The following is a 20,088-nucleotide window of genomic DNA, read 5'->3' on the forward strand; positions in this document are numbered from 1 at the left end:
GTTTCAGTGGGACAGAAAAAAAGAACACCTGGCGCTAGAGCTTCCCCATTATATTAGCTTACTCTGGGGGAGATGGAGAAAACGAAGATTATTTTGCCGAATGATATATTAGTGCAGGTTGAATTTCCACACTATGGTAACTTAAAAATTACTGCTCCCCGTCGGGGAATCGAACCCCGGTCTCCCGCGTGACAGGCGGGGATACTGACAACTATACTAAAGAGGATATGCGCATGCACGGCCGACACGACGGTGTGTTCAGCGAGATCACAACTCTAGCTTGACATGACTGTTTCAGTGGGACAGAAAAAAAGAACACCTGGCGCTAGAGCTTCCCCATTATATTAGCTTACTCTGTAGGAGATGGAGAAAACGAAGATTATTTTGCCGAATGATATATTAGTGCAGGTTGAATTTCTTCCCTATGGTAACTAAAAAATTACTGCTCCCCGTCGGGGAATTAAACCCCGGTCTCCCGCGTGACAGGCGGGGATACTGACCACTATACTAACGAGGATATGTGTATGCACGGAAGACACGACGGTGTTGTCAGCGAGATCACAACTCTAGCTTGACATGACTGTTTCAGTGGGAGAGGGAAAAAACAAAGACACCTGGCGCTAGAGTTTTCCCATTATATTAGCTTACTCTGGAGGAGATGGAGTAAACTAAGATTATTTTGCCGAATGGTATATTAGTGCAGGTTGAATTTCCACCCTATGGTAACTAAATGATTACTGCTCCCCATCGGGGAATCGAACCCCGGTCTCCCGCGTGACAGGCGGGGATACTGACCACTATACTAACGAGGATATGCGCATTCACGGCCGACACGACGGTGTGTTCAGCGAGATCACAACTCTAGCTTGACATGACTGTTTCAGTGGGACAGAAAAAAAGAACACCTGGCGCTAGAGCTTCCCCATTATATTAGCTTACTCTGTAGGAGATGGAGAGAACGAGGATTATTTTGCCGATTGGTATAGCAGTGCAGGTTCAATTTCCACCCTATGGCAACTAAAAAATCACTGCTCCCCGTCGGGGAATTAAACCCCGGTCTCCCGCGTGACAGGCAGGGATACTGACCACTATACTAACGAGGATATGCGCAGGACGGCAGACTAGACGGTGTTGTCTGCGAGATCAACACTCTTGCTTTACACGACTGTTTCAGTGGGAGAGAAAAAAAACAGACACCGGGAACTAGAGCTTTTCCATTATATTAGCTTACTCTGGAGGAGATGGAGTAAACGAAGATTATTTTGCCGAATGGTATATTAGTGCAGGTTCAATTTCCACCCTATGGTAACTAAATGATTACTGCTCCCCATCGGGGAATCGAACCCCGGTCTCCCGCGTGACAGGCGGGGATACTGACCACTATACTAACGAGGATATGCGCATGCACGGCAGACACGACGGTATTGTCTGCGAGATCACAACTCTAGCTTGAAATGACTGTTTCTGCGGGAGAGGAAAAAAAAGAAAGACACCTGGCGCTAGAGCTTCCACATTATATTAGCTTACTCTGGAGGAGATGGAGAAAACGAAGATTATTTTGCCGAATGGTATATTAGTGCAGGTTGAATTTCCACCCTATGGTAACTAAAAAATTACTGCTCCCTGTCGGGGAATGAAACCCCGGTCTCCCGCGTGACAGGCGGGGATACTGACCAGTGCAGGTTCAATTTCCACCCTTTGGTAACTAAAAAATTACTGCTCCCCGTCGGGGAATCGAACCCCGGTCTCCCGCGTGACAGGCGGGGATACTGACCACTATACTAACGAGGACATGTGTACGCACGGAAGACACGACGGTGTTGTCAGCGAGATCACAACTCTAGCTTGACATGACTGTTTCAGTTGGAGAGGAAAAAAAACAAAGACACCTGGCGCTAGAGTTTCCACATTATATTAGCTTACTCTGGAGGAGATGGAGAAAACGAAGATTATTTTGCCGAATGATATATTAGTGCAGGTTGAATTTCTTCCCTATGGTAACTAAAAAATTACTGCTCCCCGTCGGGGAATTAAACCCCGGTCTCCCGCGTGACAGGCGGGGATACTGGCCACTATACTAAGGAGGATATGCGCATGCACGGCAGACACGGCGGTATTGTCTGCGAGATCACAACTCTAGCTTGAAGTGACTGTTTCAGTGAGACAGAAAAAAAGAACACCTGGCGCTTGAGCTTCCCCATTATATTAGCTTACTCTGGAGGAGATGGAGAAAACGAAGATTATTTTGCCGAATGATATATTAGTGCAGGTTGAATTTCCACCCTATGGTAACTAAAAAATTACTGCTCCCTGTCGGGGAATTAAACCCCGGTCTCCCGCGTGACAGGCGGGGATACTGACCACTATACTAACGAGGATATGTGTATGCACGGAAGACACGACGGTGTTGTCAGCGAGATCACAACTCTAGCTTGACATGACTGTTTCAGTGGGAGAGGGAAAAAACAAAGACACCTGGCGCTAGAGTTTTCCCATTATATTAGCTTAATCGGGAGGAGATGGAGAGAACGAGGATTATTTTGCCGATTGGTATAGCAGTGCAGGTTCAATTTCCACCCTATGGCAACTCAAAAATCACTGCTCCCCGTCGGGGAATTAAACCCCGGTCTCCCGCGTGACAGGCAGGGATACTGACCACTATACTAACGAGGATATGCGCAGGACGGCAGACTAGACGGTGTTGTCTGCGAGATCAACACTCTTGCTTGACACGACTGTTTCAGTGGGAGAGAAAAAAAACAGACACCTGGAACTAGAGCTTTTCCATTATATTAGCTTACTCTGGAGGAGATGGAGTAAACGAAGATTATTTTGCCGAATGGTATATTAGTGCAGGTTGAATTTCCACCCTATGGTAACTAAAAGATTACTGCTCCCCGTCGGGGAATCGAACCCCGGTCTCCCGCGTGACAGGCGGGGATACTGAGAACTATACTAACGAGGATTTGCGCATGCACGGCAGACACGACGGTGTTGTCAGCGAGATCACAACTCTAGCTTGACATGACTGTTTCAGTGGGAGAGGAAAAAAAACAAAGACACCTGGCGCTAGAGTTTTCCCATTCTATTAGCTTACTCTGGAGGAGATGGAGAGAACGAAGATTATTTTGCCGATTGGTATAGCAGTGCAAGTTCAATTTCCACCCTATGGTAACTAAAAAATTACTGCTCCCCGTCGGGGAATTAAACCCCGGTCTCCCGCGTGACAGGCAGGGATACTGACCACAATACTAACGAGGATATTCGCATGACGGCAGACACGACGGTGTTGTCTGCGAGATCAATACTCTTGCTTGACACGACTGTTTCAGTGGGAGAGAAAAAAAAACAGAAACCTGGAACTAGAGCTTCTCCATTATATTAGCTTACTCTGGAGGAGATGGAGTAAACGAAGATTATTTTGCCGAATGGTATATTAGTGCAGGTTGAATTTCCACCCTATGGTAACTAAAAGATTACTGCTCCCCGTCGGGGAATCGAACCCCGGTCTCCCGCGTGACAGGCGGGGATACTGACCACTATACTAACGAGGATATGCGCATCGACGGCAGACTCGACGGTATTGTCTGCGAGATCACAACTCTAGCTTGACATGACTGTTTCAGTGGGAGAGGAAAAAAAACAAAGACACCTGGCGCTAGAGTTTCCCCATTATATTAGCTTACTCTGTAGGAGATGGAGAGAACGAAGATTATTTTGCCGATTGGTATAGCAGTGCAGGTTCAATTTCCCCTCTATGTTAACTAAAAAATTACTGCTCCCCGTTCGGCAATCGAACCCCGGTCTCCCGCGTGACAGGCGGGGATACTGACCACTATACTAACGAGGATATGCGCATGCACGGCAGACACGACGGTATTGTCTGCGAGATCACAACTCTAGCTTGAAATGACTGTTTCAGCGGGAGAGGAAAAAAAAGAAAGACACCTGGCGCTAGAGCTTCCACATTATATTAGCTTACTCTGGAGGAGATGGAGAAAACGAAGATTATTTTGCCGAATGGTATATTAGTGCAGGTTGAATTTCCACCCTATGGTAACTAAAAAATTACTGCTCCCTGTCGGGGAATGAAACCCCGGTCTCCCGCGTGACAGGCGGGGATACTGACCAGTGCAGGTTCAATTTCCACCCTTTGGTAACTAAAAAATTACTGCTCCCCGTCGGGGAATCGAACCCCGGTCTCCCGCGTGACAGGCAGGGATACTGACCACTATACTAACGAGGATATGCGCAGGACGGCAGACTAGACGGTGTTGTCTGCGAGATAAACACTCTTGCTTGACACGACTGTTTCAGTGGGAGAGAAAAAAAACAGACACCTGGAACTAGAGCTTTTCCATTATATTAGCTTACTCTGGAGGAGATGGAGTAAACGAAGATTATTTTGCCAAATGGTATATTAGTGCAGGTTGAATTTCCACCCTATGGTAACTAAAAGATTACTGCTCCCCGTCGGGGAATCGAACCCCGGTCTCCCGCGTGACAGGCGGGGATACTGAGAACTATACTAACGAGGATTTGCGCATGCACGGCAGACACGACGGTGTTGTCAGCGAGATCACAACTCTAGCTTGACATGACTGTTTCAGTGGGAGAGGAAAAAAAACAAAGACACCTGGCGCTAGAGTTTTCCCATTCTATTAGCTTACTCTGGAGGAGATGGAGAGAACGAAGATTATTTTGCCGATTGGTATAGCAGTGCAAGTTCAATTTCCACCCTATGGTAACTAAAAAATTACTGCTCCCCGTCGGGGAATTAAACCCCGGTCTCCCGCGTGACAGGCAGGGATACTGACCACTATACTAACGAGGATATTCGCATGACGGCAGACACGACGGTGTTGTCTGCGAGATCAATACTCTTGCTTGACACGACTGTTTCAGTGGGAGAGAAAAAAAAACAGAAACCTGGAACTAGAGCTTCTCCATTATATTAGCTTACTCTGGAGGAGATGGAGTAAACGAAGATTATTTTGCCGAATGGTATATTAGTGCAGGTTGAATTTCCACCCTATGGTAACTAGAAGATTACTGCTCCCCATCGGGGAATCGAACCCCGGTCTCCCGCGTGACAGGCGGGGATACTGACCACTATACTAACGAGGATATGCGCATGCACGGAAGACACGACAGTGTTGTCAGCGAGATCCCAACTCTCGCTTGACATGACTTTTTCAATGGGACAGAAAAAAAACACCTTGCGCTAGAGCTTCCCCATTATATTAGCTTACTCCGGAGGAGATGGAGAAAACGAAGATTATTTTGCCGAATGATATATTAGTGCAGGTTGAATTTCCACCCTATGGTAACTAAAAAATTACTGCTCCCTGTCGGGAAATCGAACCCCGGTCTCCCGCGTGACAGGCGGGGATACTAACAACTATACTAACGAGAATATGCGCATGCACGGCTGACACGACGGTGTTGTCAGCGAGATCACAACTCTAGCTTGACATGACTGTTTCAGTGGGACAGAAAAAAAGAACACCTGGCGCTAGAGATTCCCCATTATATTAGCTTACTCTGGGGGAGATGGAGAAAACGAAGATTATTTTGCCGAATGATATATTAGTGCAGGTTGAATTTCCACACTATGGTAACTTAAAAATTACTGCTCCCCGTCGGGGAATCGAACCCCGGTCTCCCGCGTGACAGGCGGGGATACTGACAACTATACTAACGAGGTTATGCGCATGCACGGCCGACACGACGGTGTTGTCAGCGAGATCACAACTCTAGCTTGACATGACTGTTTCAGTGGGAGAGGAAAAAAAACAAAGACACCTGGCGCTAGAGTTTCCCCATTATATTAGCTTACTCTGTAGGAGATGGAGAGAACGAAGATTATTTTGCCGATTGGTATAGCAGTGCAGGTTCAATTTCCCCTCTATGGTAACTAAAAAATTACTGCTCCCCGTTCGGCAATCGAACCCCGGTCTCCCGCGTGACAGGCGGGGATACTGACCACTATACTAACGAGGATATGCGCATGCACGGCTGACACGACGGTGTTGTCAGCGAGATCACAACTCTAGCTTGACATGACTGTTTCAGTGGGAAAGAAAAAAAAACAGACACCTGGCGCTAGAGCTTCCCCAATATAATAGCTTACTCTGGAGGAGATGGAGAAAACGAAGATTATTTTGCCGAATGGTATATTAGTGCAGGTTGAATTTCCACCCTATGGTAACTAAAAAATTACTGCTCCCTGTCGGGGAATTAAACCCCGGTCTCCCGCGTGACAGGCGGGGATACTGACCACTATACTAACGAGGATATGTGTATGCACGGAAGACACGACGGTGTTGTCAGCGAGATCACAACTCTAGCTTGACATGACTGTTTCAGTGGGACAGGGAAAAAACAAAGACACCTGGCGCTAGAGTTTTCCCATTATATTAGCTTACTCTGGAGGAGATGGAGAGAACGAAGATAATTTTGCCGATTGGTATAGCAGTACAGGTTCAATTTCCACCCTATGGCAACTAAAAAATCACTGCTCCCCGTCGGGGCATTAAACCCCGGTCTCCCGCGTGACAGGCAGGGATACTGACCACTATACTAACGAGGATATGCGCAGGACGGCAGACTAGACGGTGTTGTCTGCGAGATCAACACTCTTGCTTGACACGACTGTTTCAGTGGGAGAGAAAAAAACAGACACCTGGAACTAGAGCTTCTCCATTATATTAGCTTACTCTGGAGGAGATGGAGTAAACGAAGATTATTTTGCCGAATGGTATATTAGTGCAGGTTGAATTTCCACCCTATGGTAACTAAAAGATTACTGCTCCCCGTCGGGGAATCGAACCCCGGTCTCCCGCGTGACAGGCGGGGATACTGACCACTATACTAACGAGGATATGCGCATGCACGGCAGACACGACGGTATTGTCTGCGAGATCACAACTCTAGCTTGAAATGACTGTTTCAGTGGGAGAGGAAAAAAAACAGACACCTGGCGCTAGAGCTTCCACATTATGTTAGCTTACTCTGGAGGACATGGAGAAAACGAAGATTATTTTGCCGAATGGTATAGCAGTGCAGGTTCAATTTCCACCCTTTGGTAACTAAAAAATTACTGCTCCCCGTCGGGGAATCGAACCCCGGTCTCCCGCGTGACAGGCGGGGATACTGACCACTATACTAACGAGGACATGTGTATGCACGGAAGACACGACGGTGTTGTCAGCGAGATCACAACTCTAGCTTGACATGACTGTTTCAGTGGGAGAAGAAAAAAAACAAAGACACCTGGCGCTAGAGTTTCCCCATTATATTAGCTTACTCTGGAGGAGATGGAGAGAACGAAGATTATTTTGCCGATTGGTATAGCAGTGCAGGTTCAATTTCCACTCTATGGTAACTAAAAAATTACTGCTCCCCGTTCGGCAATCGAACCCCGGTCTCCCGCGTGACAGGCGGGGATACTGACAATATACTAACGAGGATTTGCGCATGCACGGCAGACACGATGGTGTTGCCAGCGAGATCACAACTCTAGCTTGACATGACTGTTTCAGTGGGAGAGGAAAAAAAACAAAGACACCTGGCGCTAGAGTTTTCCCATTCTATTAGCTTACTCTGGAGGAGATGGAGAGAACGAAGATTATTATGCCGATTGGTATAGCAGTGCAAGTTCAATTTCCATCCTATGGTAACTAAAAAATTACTGCTCCCCGTCGGGGAATTAAACCCCGGTCTCCCGCGTGACAGGCAGGGATACTGACCACTATACTAACGAGGATATGCGCATGACGGCAGACACGACGGTGTTGTCTGTGAGATCAACACTCTTGCTTGACACGACTGTTTCAGTGGGAGAGAAGAAAAACAGAAACCTGGAACTAGAGCTTCTCCATTATATTAGCTTACTCTGGAGGAGATGGAGTAAACGAAGATTATTTTGCCGAATGGTATATTAGTGCAGGTTGAATTTCCACCCTATGGTAACTAAAAGATTACTGCTCCCCGTCGGGGAATCAAACCGCGGTCTCCCGCGTGACAGGCGGGGATACTGACCACTATACTAACGAGGATATGCGCATCGACGGCAGACTCGACGGTATTGTCTGCGAGATCACAACTCTAGCTTGACATGACTGTTTCAGTGGGAGAGGAAAAAAAACAAAGACACCTGGCGCTAGAGTTTCCCCATTATATTAGCTTACTCTGGAGGAGATGGAGAGAACGAAGATTATTTTGCCGATTAGTATAGCAGTGCAGGTTCGATTTCCCCTCTATGGTAACTAAAAAATTACTGCTCCCCGTTCGGCAATCGAACCCCGGTCTCCCGCGTGATAGGCGGGGATACTAACCACTATACTAACGAGGATATGGGCATGCACGGCAGACACGACGGTGTTGTCAGCGAGGTCCCAACTCTCGCTTGACATGACTTTTTCAGTGGGACAGAAAAAACACTCCTTGCGCTAGAGCTTCCCCATTATATTAGCTTACTCCGGGGGAGATGGAGAAAACGAAGATTATTTTGCCGAATGATATATTAGTGCAGGTTGAATTTCCACCCTATGGTAACTAAAAAATTACTGCTCCCCGTCGGGGAATCGAACCCCGGTCTCCCGCGTGACAGGCGGGGATACTGAAAACTATACTAACGAGGACATGCGCATGCACGGCTGACACGACGGTGTTGTCAGCGAGATCACAACTCTAGCTTGACATGACTGTTTCAGTGGGAGAGGAAAAAAAACAAAGACACCTGGCGCTAGAGTTTCCCCATTATATTAGCTTACTCTGTAGGAGATGGAGAGAACGAAGATTATTTTGCCGATTGGTATAGCAGTGCAGGTTCAATTTCCCCTCTATGGTAACTAAAAAATTACTGCTCCCCGTTCGGCAATCGAACCCCGGTCTCCCGCGTGACAGGCGGGGATACTGACCACTATACTAACGAGGATATGCGCATGCACGGCTGACACGACGGTGTTGTCAGCGAGATCACAACTCTAGCTTGACATGACTGTTTCAGTGGGAAAGAAAAAAAAACAGACACCTGGCGCTAGAGCTTCCCCAATATAATAGCTTACTCTGGAGGAGATGGAGAAAACGAAGATTATTTTGCCGAATGGTATATTAGTGCAGGTTGAATTTCCACCCTATGGTAACTAAAAAATTACTGCTCCCTGTCGGGGAATTAAACCCCGGTCTCCCGCGTGACAGGCGGGGATACTGACCACTATACTAACGAGGATATGTGTATGCACGGAAGACACGACGGTGTTGTCAGCGAGATCACAACTCTAGCTTGACATGACTGTTTCAGTGGGACAGGGAAAAAACAAAGACACCTGGCGCTAGAGTTTTCCCATTATATTAGCTTACTCTGGAGGAGATGGAGAGAACGAAGATAATTTTGCCGATTGGTATAGCAGTACAGGTTCAATTTCCACCCTATGGCAACTAAAAAATCACTGCTCCCCGTCGGGGCATTAAACCCCGGTCTCCCGCGTGACAGGCAGGGATACTGACCACTATACTAACGAGGATATGCGCAGGACGGCAGACTAGACGGTGTTGTCTGCGAGATCAACACTCTTGCTTGACACGACTGTTTCAGTGGGAGAGAAAAAAACAGACACCTGGAACTAGAGCTTCTCCATTATATTAGCTTACTCTGGAGGAGATGGAGTAAACGAAGATTATTTTGCCGAATGGTATATTAGTGCAGGTTGAATTTCCACCCTATGGTAACTAAAAGATTACTGCTCCCCGTCGGGGAATCGAACCCCGGTCTCCCGCGTGACAGGCGGGGATACTGACCACTATACTAACGAGGATATGCGCATGCACGGCAGACACGACGGTATTGTCTGCGAGATCACAATTCTAGCTTGAAATGACTGTTTCAGTGGGAGAGGAAAAAAACAGACACCTGGCGCTAGAGCTTCCACATTATGTTAGCTTACTCTGGAGGAGATGGAGAAAACGAAGATTATTTTGCCGAATGGTATAGCAGTGCAGGTTCAATTTCCACCCTTTGGTAACTAAAAAATTACTGCTCCCCGTCGGGGAATCGAACCCCGGTCTCCCGCGTGACAGGCGGGGATACTGACCACTATACTAACGAGGACATGTGTATGCACGGAAGACACGACGGTGTTGTCAGCGAGATCACAACTCTAGCTTGACATGACTGTTTCAGTGGGAGAAGAAAAAAAACAAAGACACCTGGCGCTAGAGTTTCCCCATTATATTAGCTTACTCTGGAGGAGATGGAGAGAACGAAGATTATTTTGCCGATTGGTATAGCAGTGCAGGTTCAATTTCCACTCTATGGTAACTAAAAAATTACTGCTCCCCGTTCGGCAATCGAACCCCGGTCTCCCGCGTGACAGGCGGGGATACTGACAATATACTAACGAGGATTTGCGCATGCACGGCAGACACGATGGTGTTGCCAGCGAGATCACAACTCTAGCTTGACATGACTGTTTCAGTGGGAGAGGAAAAAAAACAAAGACACCTGGCGCTAGAGTTTTCCCATTCTATTAGCTTACTCTGGAGGAGATGGAGAGAACGAAGATTATTATGCCGATTGGTATAGCAGTGCAAGTTCAATTTCCATCCTATGGTAACTAAAAAATTACTGCTCCCCGTCGGGGAATTAAACCCCGGTCTCCCGCGTGACAGGCAGGGATACTGACCACTATACTAACGAGGATATGCGCATGACGGCAGACACGACGGTGTTGTCTGTGAGATCAACACTCTTGCTTGACACGACTGTTTCAGTGGTAGAGAAGAAAAACAGAAACCTGGAACTAGAGCTTCTCCATTATATTAGCTTACTCTGGAGGAGATGGAGTAAACGAAGATTATTTTGCCGAATGGTATATTAGTGCAGGTTGAATTTCCACCCTATGGTAACTAAAAGATTACTGCTCCCCGTCGGGGAATCAAACCGCGGTCTCCCGCGTGACAGGCGGGGATACTGACCACTATACTAACGAGGATATGCGCATCGACGGCAGACTCGACGGTATTGTCTGCGAGATCACAACTCTAGCTTGACATGACTGTTTCAGTGGGAGAGGAAAAAAAACAAAGACACCTGGCGCTAGAGTTTCCCCATTATATTAGCTTACTCTGGAGGAGATGGAGAGAACGAAGATTATTTTGCCGATTAGTATAGCAGTGCAGGTTCGATTTCCCCTCTATGGTAACTAAAAAATTACTGCTCCCCGTTCGGCAATCGAACCCCGGTCTCCCGCGTGATAGGCGGGGATACTAACCACTATACTAATGAGGATATGGGCATGCACGGCAGACACGACGGTGTTGTCAGCGAGGTCCCAACTCTCGCTTGACATGACTTTTTCAGTGGGACAGAAAAAACACTCCTTGCGCTAGAGCTTCCCCATTATATTAGCTTACTCCGGGGGAGATGGAGAAAACGAAGATTATTTTGCCGAATGATATATTAGTGCAGGTTGAATTTCCACCCTATGGTAACTAAAAAATTACTGCTCCCCGTCGGGGAATCGAACCCCGGTCTCCCGCGTGACAGGCGGGGATACTGAAAACTATACTAACGAGGACATGCGCATGCACGGCTGACACGACGGTGTTGTCAGCGAGATCAAAACTCTAGCTTGACATGACTGTTTCAGTGGGACAGAAAAAAAGAACACCTGGCGCTAGAGCTTCCCCATTATATTAGCTTACTCTGGAGGAGATGGAGAAAACGAAGATTATTTTGCCGAATGATATATTAGTGCAGGTTGAATTTCCGCCCTATGGTAACTAAAAAATTACTGCTCCCCGTCGGGGAATTAAACCCCGGTCTTCTGCGTGACAGGCAGGGATACTGACCACTATACTAACGAGGATATGCGCACGACGGCAGACACGACGGTTTTGTCTGCGAGATCAACACTCTAGCTTGACACGACTGTTTCAGTGGGAAAGAAAAAAAAACAGACACCTGGCGCTAGAGCTTCCCCAATATAATAGCTTACTCTGGAGGAGATGGAGAAAACGAAGATTATTTTGCCGAATGGTATATTAGTGCAGGTTGAATTTCCACCCTATGGTAACTAAAAGATTACTGCTCCCCGTCGGGGAATCGAACCCCGGTCTCCCGCGTGACAGGCGGGGATACTGACCACTATACTAACGAGGATATGCGCATGCACGGCAGACACGACGGTATTGTCTTCGAGATCACAACTCTAGCTTGACATGACCGTTTCAGTGGGAGAGGAAAAAAACAAAGACACCTGGCGCTAGAGCTTCCACATTATATTAGCTTACTCTGGAGGAGATGGAGAGAACGAAGATTATTTTGCCGAATGGTATAGAAGTGCCGGTCAATTTCCAACCTATGGAAACTAAAAAATTAATGCTGCCCATCGGGGAATTGAACCCGGTCTCCCACGTGACAGGCGGGGATACTGACCACTACACTAACGAGAATATGCGCATGCACGGCAGACACGACGGTGCTGTCAGCGAGATCACAACTCTAGCTTGACATGACTGTTTCAGTGGGAGAGGAAAAAAAACAGACACCTGGCGCTAGAGTTTTCCCATTCTATTAGCTTACTCTGGAGGAGATGGAGAGAACGAAGATTATTTTGCCGATTGGTATAGCAGTGCAAGTTCAATTTCCACCCTATGGTAACTAAAAAATTACTGCTCCCCGTCGGGGAATTAAACCCCGGTCTCCCGCGTGACAGGCGGGGATACTGACCACTATACTAACGAGGATATGCGCATGCACGGCAGACACGACGGTGTTGTCAGCGAGATCCCAACTCTCGCTTGACATGACTTTTTCAGTGGGACAGAAAAAAAAACACCTTGCGCTAGAGCTTCCCCTTTATATTAGCTTACTCCGGGGGAGATGGAGAAAACGAAGATTATTTTGCCGAATGATATATTAGTGCAGGTTGAATTTCCACCCTATGGTAACTAAACAATTACTGCTCCCCGTCGGGGAATCGAACCCCGGTCTCCCGCGTGACAGGCGGGGATACTGACAACTATACTAACGAGGATATGCGCATGCACGGCTGACACGACGGTGTTGTCAGCGAGATCACAACTCTAGCTTGACATGACTGTTTCAGTGGGACAGAAAAAAAGAACACCTGGCGCTAGAGCTTCCCCATTATATTACCTTACTCTGGGGGAGATGGAGAAAACGAAGATTATTTTGCCGAATGTTATATTAGCGCAGGTTGAATTTCCACACTATGGTAACTTAAAAATTACTGCTCCCCGTCGGGGAATCGAACCCCGGTCTCCCGCGTGACAGGCGGGGATACTGACCACTATACTAACGAGGATATGTGTATGCACGGAAGACACGACGGTGTTGTCAGCGAGATCACAACTCTAGCTTGACATGACTGTTTCAGTGGGAGAGGGAAAAAACAAAGACACCTGGCGCTAGAGTTTTCCCATTATATTAGCTTACTCTGGAGGAGATGGAGAAAACGAAGATTATTTTGCCGAATCGTATATTAGTGCAGGTTGAATTTCCACGCTATGGTAACTAAAAGATTACTGCTCCCCGTCGGGGAATCGAACCCCGGTCTCCCGCGTGACAGGCGGGGATACTGACCACTATACTAACGAGGATTTGCGCATGCACGGCAGACACGACGGTATTGTCTTCGAGATTACAACTCTAGCTTGACATGACCGTTTCAGTGGGAGACGAAAAAAAAACAAAGACACCTTGCGCTAGAGCTTCCCCTTTATATTAGCTTACTCCGGGGGAGATGGAGAAAACGAAGATTATTTTGCCGAATGATATATTAGTGCAGGTTGAATTTCCGCCCTATGGTAACTAAACAATTACTGCTCCCCGTCGGGGAATCGAACCCCGGTCTCCCGCGTGACAGGCGGGGATACTGACCACTATACTAACGAGGATATGCGCAGGACAGCAGACTAGACGGTGTTGTCTGCGAGATCAACACTCTTGCTTGACACGACTGTTTCAGTGGGAGAGAAAAAAAACAGACACCTGGAACTAGAGCTTTTCCATTATATTAGCTTACTCTGGAGGAGATGGAGTAAACGAAGATTATTTTGCCGAACGGTATATTAGTGCAGGTTGAATTTCCACCCTATGGTAACTAAATGATTACTGCTCCCCATCGGGGAATCGAACCCCGGTCTCGCGCGTGACAGGCGGGGATACTGACCACTATACTAACGAGGATATGCGCATGCACGGCAGACACGACGGTATTGTCTGCGAGATCACAACTCTAGCTTGAAATGACTGTTTCAGCGGGAGAGGAAAAAAAAGAAAGACACCTGGAGCTAGAGCTTCCACATTATAATAGCTTACTCTGGAGGAGATGGAGAAAACGAAGATTATTTTGCCGAATCGTATATTAGTGCAGGTTGAATTTCCACGCTATGGTAACTAAAAGATTACTGCTCCCCGTCGGGGAATCGAACCCCGGTCTCCCGCGTGACAGGCGGGGATACTGACCACTATACTAACGAGGATATGCGCATGCACGGCAGACACGACGGTATTGTCTTCGAGATTACAACTCTAGCTTGACATGACCGTTTCAGTGGGAGAGGAAAAAAAAACAAAGACACCTGGCGCTAGAGCTTCCACATTATATTAGCTTACTCTGGAGGAGATGGAGAGAACGAAGATTATTTTGCCGAATGGTATAGCAGTGCAGGTTCAATTTCCAACCTATGGAAACTAAAGAATTAATGCTGCCCATCGGGGAATCGAACCCTGGTCTCCCACGTGACAGGCGGGGATACTGACCACTATACTAACGAGGATATGCGCATGCACGGCAGACACGACGGTGTTGTCAGCGAGATCACAACTCTAGCTTGACATGACTGTTTCAGTGGGACAGAAAAAAGAACACCTGGCGCTAGAGCTTCCCCATTATATTAGCTTACTCTGGGGGAGATGGAGAAAACGAAGTTTATTTTGCCGAATGATATATTAGTGCAGGTTGAATTTCCACACTATGGTAACTTAAAAATTACTGCTCCCCGTCGGGGAATCGAACCCCGGTCTCCCGCGTGACAGGCGGGGATACTGACAACTATACTAACGAGGATATGCGCATGCACGGCCGACACGACGGTGTGTTCAGCGAGATCACAACTCTAGCTTGACATGACTGTTTCAGTGGGACAGAAAAAACACTCCTTGCGCTAGAGCTTCCCCATTATATTAGCTTACTCCGGGGGAGATGGAGAAAACGAAGATTATTTTGCCGAATGATATATTAGTGCAGGTTGAATTTCCACCCTATGGTAACTAAAAAATTACTGCTCCCCGTCGGGGAATCGAACCCCGGTCTCCCGCGTGACAGGCGGGGATACTGAAAACTATACTAACGAGGACATGCGCATGCACGGCTGACACGACGGTGTTGTCAGCGAGATCACAACTCTAGCTTGACATGACTGTTTCAGTGGGAGAGGAAAAAAAACAAAGACACCTGGCGCTAGAGTTTCCCCATTATATTAGCTTACTCTGTAGGAGATGGAGAGAACGAAGATTATTTTGCCGATTGGTATAGCAGTGCAGGTTCAATTTCCCCTCTATGGTAACTAAAAAATTACTGCTCCCCGTTCGGCAATCGAACCCCGGTCTCCCGCGTGACAGGCGGGGATACTGACCACTATACTAACGAGGATATGCGCATGCACGGCTGACACGACGGTGTTGTCAGCGAGATCACAACTCTAGCTTGACATGACTGTTTCAGTGGGAAAGAAAAAAAAACAGACACCTGGCGCTAGAGCTTCCCCAATATAATAGCTTACTCTGGAGGAGATGGAGAAAACGAAGATTATTTTGCCGAATGGTATATTAGTGCAGGTTGAATTTCCACCCTATGGTAACTAAAAAATTACTGCTCCCTGTCGGGGAATTAAACCCCGGTCTCCCGCGTGACAGGCGGGGATACTGACCACTATACTAACGAGGATATGTGTATGCACGGAAGACACGACGGTGTTGTCAGCGAGATCACAACTCTAGCTTGACATGACTGTTTCAGTGGGACAGGGAAAAAACAAAGACACCTGGCGCTAGAGTTTTCCCATTATATTAGCTTACTCTGGAGGAGATGGAGAGAACGAAGATAATTTTGCCGATTGGTATAGCAGTACAGGTTCAATTTCCACCCTATGGCAACTAAAAAATCACTGCTCCCCGTCGGGGCATTAAACCCCGGTCTCCCGCGTGACAGGCAGGGATACTGACCACTATACTAACGAGGATATGCGCAGGACGGCAGACTAGACGGTGTTGTCTGCGAGATCAACACTCTTGCTTGACACGACTGTTTCAGTGGGAGAGAAAAAAACAGACACCTGGAACTAGAGCTTCTCCATTATATTAGCTTACTCTGGAGGAGATGGAGTAAACGAAGATTATTTTGCCGAATGGTATATTAGTGCAGGTTGAATTTCCACCCTATGGTAACTAAAAGATTACTGCTCCCCGTCGGGGAATCGAACCCCGGTCTCCCGCGTGACAGGCGGGGATACTGACCACTATACTAACGAGGATATGCGCATGCACGGCAGACACGACGGTATTGTCTGCGAGATCACAATTCTAGCTTGAAATGACTGTTTCAGTGGGAGAGGAAAAAAAACAGACACCTGGCGCTAGAGCTTCCACATTATGTTAGCTTACTCTGGAGGAGATGGAGAAAACGAAGATTATTTTGCCGAATGGTATAGCAGTGCAGGTTCAATTTCCACCCTTTGGTAACTAAAAAATTACTGCTCCCCGTCGGGGAATCGAACCCCGGTCTCCCGCGTGACAGGCGGGGATACTGACCACTATACTAACGAGGACATGTGTATGCACGGAAGACACGACGGTGTTGTCAGCGAGATCACAACTCTAGCTTGACATGACTGTTTCAGTGGGAGAAGAAAAAAAACAAAGACACCTGGCGCTAGAGTTTCCCCATTATATTAGCTTACTCTGGAGGAGATGGAGAGAACGAAGATTATTTTGCCGATTGGTATAGCAGTGCAGGTTCAATTTCCACTCTATGGTAACTAAAAAATTACTGCTCCCCGTTCGGCAATCGAACCCCGGTCTCCCGCGTGACAGGCGGGGATACTGACAATATACTAACGAGGATTTGCGCATGCACGGCAGACACGATGGTGTTGCCAGCGAGATCACAACTCTAGCTTGACATGACTGTTTCAGTGGGAGAGGAAAAAAAACAAAGACACCTGGCGCTAGAGTTTTCCCATTCTATTAGCTTACTCTGGAGGAGATGGAGAGAACGAAGATTATTATGCCGATTGGTATAGCAGTGCAAGTTCAATTTCCATCCTATGGTAACTAAAAAATTACTGCTCCCCGTCGGGGAATTAAACCCCGGTCTCCCGCGTGACAGGCAGGGATACTGACCACTATACTAACGAGGATATGCGCATGACGGCAGACACGACGGTGTTGTCTGTGAGATCAACACTCTTGCTTGACACGACTGTTTCAGTGGTAGAGAAGAAAAACAGAAACCTGGAACTAGAGCTTCTCCATTATATTAGCTTACTCTGGAGGAGATGGAGTAAACGAAGATTATTTTGCCGAATGGTATATTAGTGCAGGTTGAATTTCCACCCTATGGTAACTAAAAGATTACTGCTCCCCGTCGGGGAATCAAACCGCGGTCTCCCGCGTGACAGGCGGGGATACTGACCACTATACTAACGAGGATATGCGCATCGACGGCAGACTCGACGGTATTGTCTGCGAGATCACAACTCTAGCTTGACATGACTGTTTCAGTGGGAGAGGAAAAAAAACAAAGACACCTGGCGCTAGAGTTTCCCCATTATATTAGCTTACTCTGGAGGAGATGGAGAGAACGAAGATTATTTTGCCGATTAGTATAGCAGTGCAGGTTCGATTTCCCCTCTATGGTAACTAAAAAATTACTGCTCCCCGTTCGGCAATCGAACCCCGGTCTCCCGCGTGATAGGCGGGGATACTAACCACTATACTAATGAGGATATGGGCATGCACGGCAGACACGACGGTGTTGTCAGCGAGGTCCCAACTCTCGCTTGACATGACTTTTTCAGTGGGACAGAAAAAACACTCCTTGCGCTAGAGCTTCCCCATTATATTAGCTTACTCCGGGGGAGATGGAGAAAACGAAGATTATTTTGCCGAATGATATATTAGTGCAGGTTGAATTTCCACCCTATGGTAACTAAAAAATTACTGCTCCCCGTCGGGGAATCGAACCCCGGTCTCCCGCGTGACAGGCGGGGATACTGAAAACTATACTAACGAGGACATGCGCATGCACGGCTGACACGACGGTGTTGTCAGCGAGATCAAAACTCTAGCTTGACATGACTGTTTCAGTGGGACAGAAAAAAAGAACACCTGGCGCTAGAGCTTCCCCATTATATTAGCTTACTCTGGAGGAGATGGAGAAAACGAAGATTATTTTGCCGAATGATATATTAGTGCAGGTTGAATTTCCGCCCTATGGTAACTAAAAAATTACTGCTCCCCGTCGGGGAATTAAACCCCGGTCTTCTGCGTGACAGGCAGGGATACTGACCACTATACTAACGAGGATATGCGCACGACGGCAGACACGACGGTTTTGTCTGCGAGATCAACACTCTAGCTTGACACGACTGTTTCAGTGGGAAAGAAAAAAAAACAGACACCTGGCGCTAGAGCTTCCCCAATATAATAGCTTACTCTGGAGGAGATGGAGAAAACGAAGATTATTTTGCCGAATGGTATATTAGTGCAGGTTGAATTTCCACCCTATGGTAACTAAAAGATTACTGCTCCCCGTCGGGGAATCGAACCCCGGTCTCCCGCGTGACAGGCGGGGATACTGACCACTATACTAACGAGGATATGCGCATGCACGGCAGACACGACGGTATTGTCTTCGAGATCACAACTCTAGCTTGACATGACCGTTTCAGTGGGAGAGGAAAAAAACAAAGACACCTGGCGCTAGAGCTTCCACATTATATTAGCTTACTCTGGAGGAGATGGAGAGAACGAAGATTATTTTGCCGAATGGTATTGAAGTGCCGGTCAATTTCCAACCTATGGAAACTAAAAAATTAATGCTGCCCATCGGGGAATTGAACCCGGTCTCCCACGTGACAGGCGGGGATACTGACCACTACACTAACGAGAATATGCGCATGCACGGCAGACACGACGGTGCTGTCAGCGAGATCACAACTCTAGCTTGACATGACTGTTTCAGTGGGAGAGGAAAAAAAACAGACACCTGGCGCTAGAGTTTTCCCATTCTATTAGCTTACTCTGGAGGAGATGGAGAGAACGAAGATTATTTTGCCGATTGGTATAGCAGTGCAAGTTCAATTTCCACCCTATGGTAACTAAAAAATTACTGCTCCCCGTCGGGGAATTAAACCCCGGTCTCCCGCGTGACAGGCGGGGATACTGACCACTATACTAACGAGGATATGCGCATGCACGGCAGACACGACGGTGTTGTCAGCGAGATCCCAACTCTCGCTTGACATGACTTTTTCAGTGGGACAGAAAAAAAAACACCTTGCGCTAGAGCTTCCCCTTTATATTAGCTTACTCCGGGGGAGATGGAGAAAACGAAGATTATTTTGCCGAATGATATATTAGTGCAGGTTGAATTTCCACCCTATGGTAACTAAACAATTACTGCTCCCCGTCGGGGAATCGAACCCCGGTCTCCCGCGTGACAGGCGGGGATACTGACAACTATACTAACGAGGATATGCGCATGCACGGCTGACACGACGGTGTTGTCAGCGAGATCACAACTCTAGCTTGACATGACTGTTTCAGTGGGACAGAAAAAAAGAACACCTGGCGCTAGAGCTTCCCCATTATATTACCTTACTCTGGGGGAGATGGAGAAAACGAAGATTATTTTGCCGAATGTTATATTAGCGCAGGTTGAATTTCCACACTATGGTAACTTAAAAATTACTGCTCCCCGTCGGGGAATCGAACCCCGGTCTCCCGCGTGACAGGCGGGGATACTGACCACTATACTAACGAGGATATGTGTA

At 47.3% G+C, this 20,088-nt stretch overlaps 32 non-coding genes across 32 annotated transcripts; all 32 read right to left on the reverse strand.

The window, feature by feature from the left end:
• Positions 1-445: 445 nt before the first annotated feature.
• TRNAD-GUC (transfer RNA aspartic acid (anticodon GUC)) lies at positions 446-517 on the reverse strand. The gene has a single exon. It is a non-coding gene; the product is annotated as a tRNA-Asp (tRNA).
• A 223-nt stretch (positions 518-740) lies between these two features.
• Positions 741-812, reverse strand: TRNAD-GUC (transfer RNA aspartic acid (anticodon GUC)). Its single transcript has one exon. It is a non-coding gene; the product is annotated as a tRNA-Asp (tRNA).
• Positions 813-1,031: 219 nt separating this feature from the next.
• Positions 1,032-1,103, reverse strand: TRNAD-GUC (transfer RNA aspartic acid (anticodon GUC)). Its single transcript has one exon. It is a non-coding gene; the product is annotated as a tRNA-Asp (tRNA).
• A 220-nt stretch (positions 1,104-1,323) lies between these two features.
• Positions 1,324-1,395, reverse strand: TRNAD-GUC (transfer RNA aspartic acid (anticodon GUC)). The gene has a single exon. It is a non-coding gene; the product is annotated as a tRNA-Asp (tRNA).
• A 324-nt stretch (positions 1,396-1,719) lies between these two features.
• On the reverse strand, positions 1,720-1,791 carry TRNAD-GUC (transfer RNA aspartic acid (anticodon GUC)). Its single transcript has one exon. It is a non-coding gene; the product is annotated as a tRNA-Asp (tRNA).
• Positions 1,792-2,601: 810 nt separating this feature from the next.
• Positions 2,602-2,673, reverse strand: TRNAD-GUC (transfer RNA aspartic acid (anticodon GUC)). The gene has a single exon. It is a non-coding gene; the product is annotated as a tRNA-Asp (tRNA).
• An 809-nt stretch (positions 2,674-3,482) lies between these two features.
• TRNAD-GUC (transfer RNA aspartic acid (anticodon GUC)) lies at positions 3,483-3,554 on the reverse strand. Its single transcript has one exon. It is a non-coding gene; the product is annotated as a tRNA-Asp (tRNA).
• Positions 3,555-4,174: 620 nt separating this feature from the next.
• Positions 4,175-4,246, reverse strand: TRNAD-GUC (transfer RNA aspartic acid (anticodon GUC)). The gene has a single exon. It is a non-coding gene; the product is annotated as a tRNA-Asp (tRNA).
• A 516-nt stretch (positions 4,247-4,762) lies between these two features.
• TRNAD-GUC (transfer RNA aspartic acid (anticodon GUC)) lies at positions 4,763-4,834 on the reverse strand. Its single transcript has one exon. It is a non-coding gene; the product is annotated as a tRNA-Asp (tRNA).
• Positions 4,835-5,055: 221 nt separating this feature from the next.
• On the reverse strand, positions 5,056-5,127 carry TRNAD-GUC (transfer RNA aspartic acid (anticodon GUC)). Its single transcript has one exon. It is a non-coding gene; the product is annotated as a tRNA-Asp (tRNA).
• A 1,684-nt stretch (positions 5,128-6,811) lies between these two features.
• On the reverse strand, positions 6,812-6,883 carry TRNAD-GUC (transfer RNA aspartic acid (anticodon GUC)). Its single transcript has one exon. It is a non-coding gene; the product is annotated as a tRNA-Asp (tRNA).
• Positions 6,884-7,105: 222 nt separating this feature from the next.
• Positions 7,106-7,177, reverse strand: TRNAD-GUC (transfer RNA aspartic acid (anticodon GUC)). The gene has a single exon. It is a non-coding gene; the product is annotated as a tRNA-Asp (tRNA).
• A 519-nt stretch (positions 7,178-7,696) lies between these two features.
• TRNAD-GUC (transfer RNA aspartic acid (anticodon GUC)) lies at positions 7,697-7,768 on the reverse strand. Its single transcript has one exon. It is a non-coding gene; the product is annotated as a tRNA-Asp (tRNA).
• Positions 7,769-9,749: 1,981 nt separating this feature from the next.
• Positions 9,750-9,821, reverse strand: TRNAD-GUC (transfer RNA aspartic acid (anticodon GUC)). The gene has a single exon. It is a non-coding gene; the product is annotated as a tRNA-Asp (tRNA).
• A 221-nt stretch (positions 9,822-10,042) lies between these two features.
• TRNAD-GUC (transfer RNA aspartic acid (anticodon GUC)) lies at positions 10,043-10,114 on the reverse strand. The gene has a single exon. It is a non-coding gene; the product is annotated as a tRNA-Asp (tRNA).
• Positions 10,115-10,633: 519 nt separating this feature from the next.
• Positions 10,634-10,705, reverse strand: TRNAD-GUC (transfer RNA aspartic acid (anticodon GUC)). Its single transcript has one exon. It is a non-coding gene; the product is annotated as a tRNA-Asp (tRNA).
• Positions 10,706-12,094: 1,389 nt separating this feature from the next.
• TRNAD-GUC (transfer RNA aspartic acid (anticodon GUC)) lies at positions 12,095-12,166 on the reverse strand. Its single transcript has one exon. It is a non-coding gene; the product is annotated as a tRNA-Asp (tRNA).
• Positions 12,167-12,681: 515 nt separating this feature from the next.
• Positions 12,682-12,753, reverse strand: TRNAD-GUC (transfer RNA aspartic acid (anticodon GUC)). Its single transcript has one exon. It is a non-coding gene; the product is annotated as a tRNA-Asp (tRNA).
• Positions 12,754-12,971: 218 nt separating this feature from the next.
• On the reverse strand, positions 12,972-13,043 carry TRNAD-GUC (transfer RNA aspartic acid (anticodon GUC)). The gene has a single exon. It is a non-coding gene; the product is annotated as a tRNA-Asp (tRNA).
• Positions 13,044-13,262: 219 nt separating this feature from the next.
• Positions 13,263-13,334, reverse strand: TRNAD-GUC (transfer RNA aspartic acid (anticodon GUC)). The gene has a single exon. It is a non-coding gene; the product is annotated as a tRNA-Asp (tRNA).
• Positions 13,335-13,557: 223 nt separating this feature from the next.
• Positions 13,558-13,629, reverse strand: TRNAD-GUC (transfer RNA aspartic acid (anticodon GUC)). Its single transcript has one exon. It is a non-coding gene; the product is annotated as a tRNA-Asp (tRNA).
• Positions 13,630-13,854: 225 nt separating this feature from the next.
• Positions 13,855-13,926, reverse strand: TRNAD-GUC (transfer RNA aspartic acid (anticodon GUC)). The gene has a single exon. It is a non-coding gene; the product is annotated as a tRNA-Asp (tRNA).
• Positions 13,927-14,146: 220 nt separating this feature from the next.
• Positions 14,147-14,218, reverse strand: TRNAD-GUC (transfer RNA aspartic acid (anticodon GUC)). Its single transcript has one exon. It is a non-coding gene; the product is annotated as a tRNA-Asp (tRNA).
• Positions 14,219-14,442: 224 nt separating this feature from the next.
• Positions 14,443-14,514, reverse strand: TRNAD-GUC (transfer RNA aspartic acid (anticodon GUC)). Its single transcript has one exon. It is a non-coding gene; the product is annotated as a tRNA-Asp (tRNA).
• Positions 14,515-15,029: 515 nt separating this feature from the next.
• TRNAD-GUC (transfer RNA aspartic acid (anticodon GUC)) lies at positions 15,030-15,101 on the reverse strand. Its single transcript has one exon. It is a non-coding gene; the product is annotated as a tRNA-Asp (tRNA).
• Positions 15,102-16,494: 1,393 nt separating this feature from the next.
• Positions 16,495-16,566, reverse strand: TRNAD-GUC (transfer RNA aspartic acid (anticodon GUC)). The gene has a single exon. It is a non-coding gene; the product is annotated as a tRNA-Asp (tRNA).
• A 222-nt stretch (positions 16,567-16,788) lies between these two features.
• Positions 16,789-16,860, reverse strand: TRNAD-GUC (transfer RNA aspartic acid (anticodon GUC)). Its single transcript has one exon. It is a non-coding gene; the product is annotated as a tRNA-Asp (tRNA).
• A 519-nt stretch (positions 16,861-17,379) lies between these two features.
• Positions 17,380-17,451, reverse strand: TRNAD-GUC (transfer RNA aspartic acid (anticodon GUC)). The gene has a single exon. It is a non-coding gene; the product is annotated as a tRNA-Asp (tRNA).
• A 1,389-nt stretch (positions 17,452-18,840) lies between these two features.
• TRNAD-GUC (transfer RNA aspartic acid (anticodon GUC)) lies at positions 18,841-18,912 on the reverse strand. Its single transcript has one exon. It is a non-coding gene; the product is annotated as a tRNA-Asp (tRNA).
• A 515-nt stretch (positions 18,913-19,427) lies between these two features.
• On the reverse strand, positions 19,428-19,499 carry TRNAD-GUC (transfer RNA aspartic acid (anticodon GUC)). Its single transcript has one exon. It is a non-coding gene; the product is annotated as a tRNA-Asp (tRNA).
• Positions 19,500-19,717: 218 nt separating this feature from the next.
• TRNAD-GUC (transfer RNA aspartic acid (anticodon GUC)) lies at positions 19,718-19,789 on the reverse strand. Its single transcript has one exon. It is a non-coding gene; the product is annotated as a tRNA-Asp (tRNA).
• A 219-nt stretch (positions 19,790-20,008) lies between these two features.
• TRNAD-GUC (transfer RNA aspartic acid (anticodon GUC)) lies at positions 20,009-20,080 on the reverse strand. The gene has a single exon. It is a non-coding gene; the product is annotated as a tRNA-Asp (tRNA).
• Between the last annotated feature and the right edge of the window lie 8 nt (positions 20,081-20,088).

Source organism: Rhipicephalus microplus, chromosome 9 (assembly GCF_043290135.1).
Source record: "Rhipicephalus microplus isolate Deutch F79 chromosome 9, USDA_Rmic, whole genome shotgun sequence".
NCBI lineage: Eukaryota > Metazoa > Arthropoda > Arachnida > Ixodida > Ixodidae > Rhipicephalus > Rhipicephalus microplus.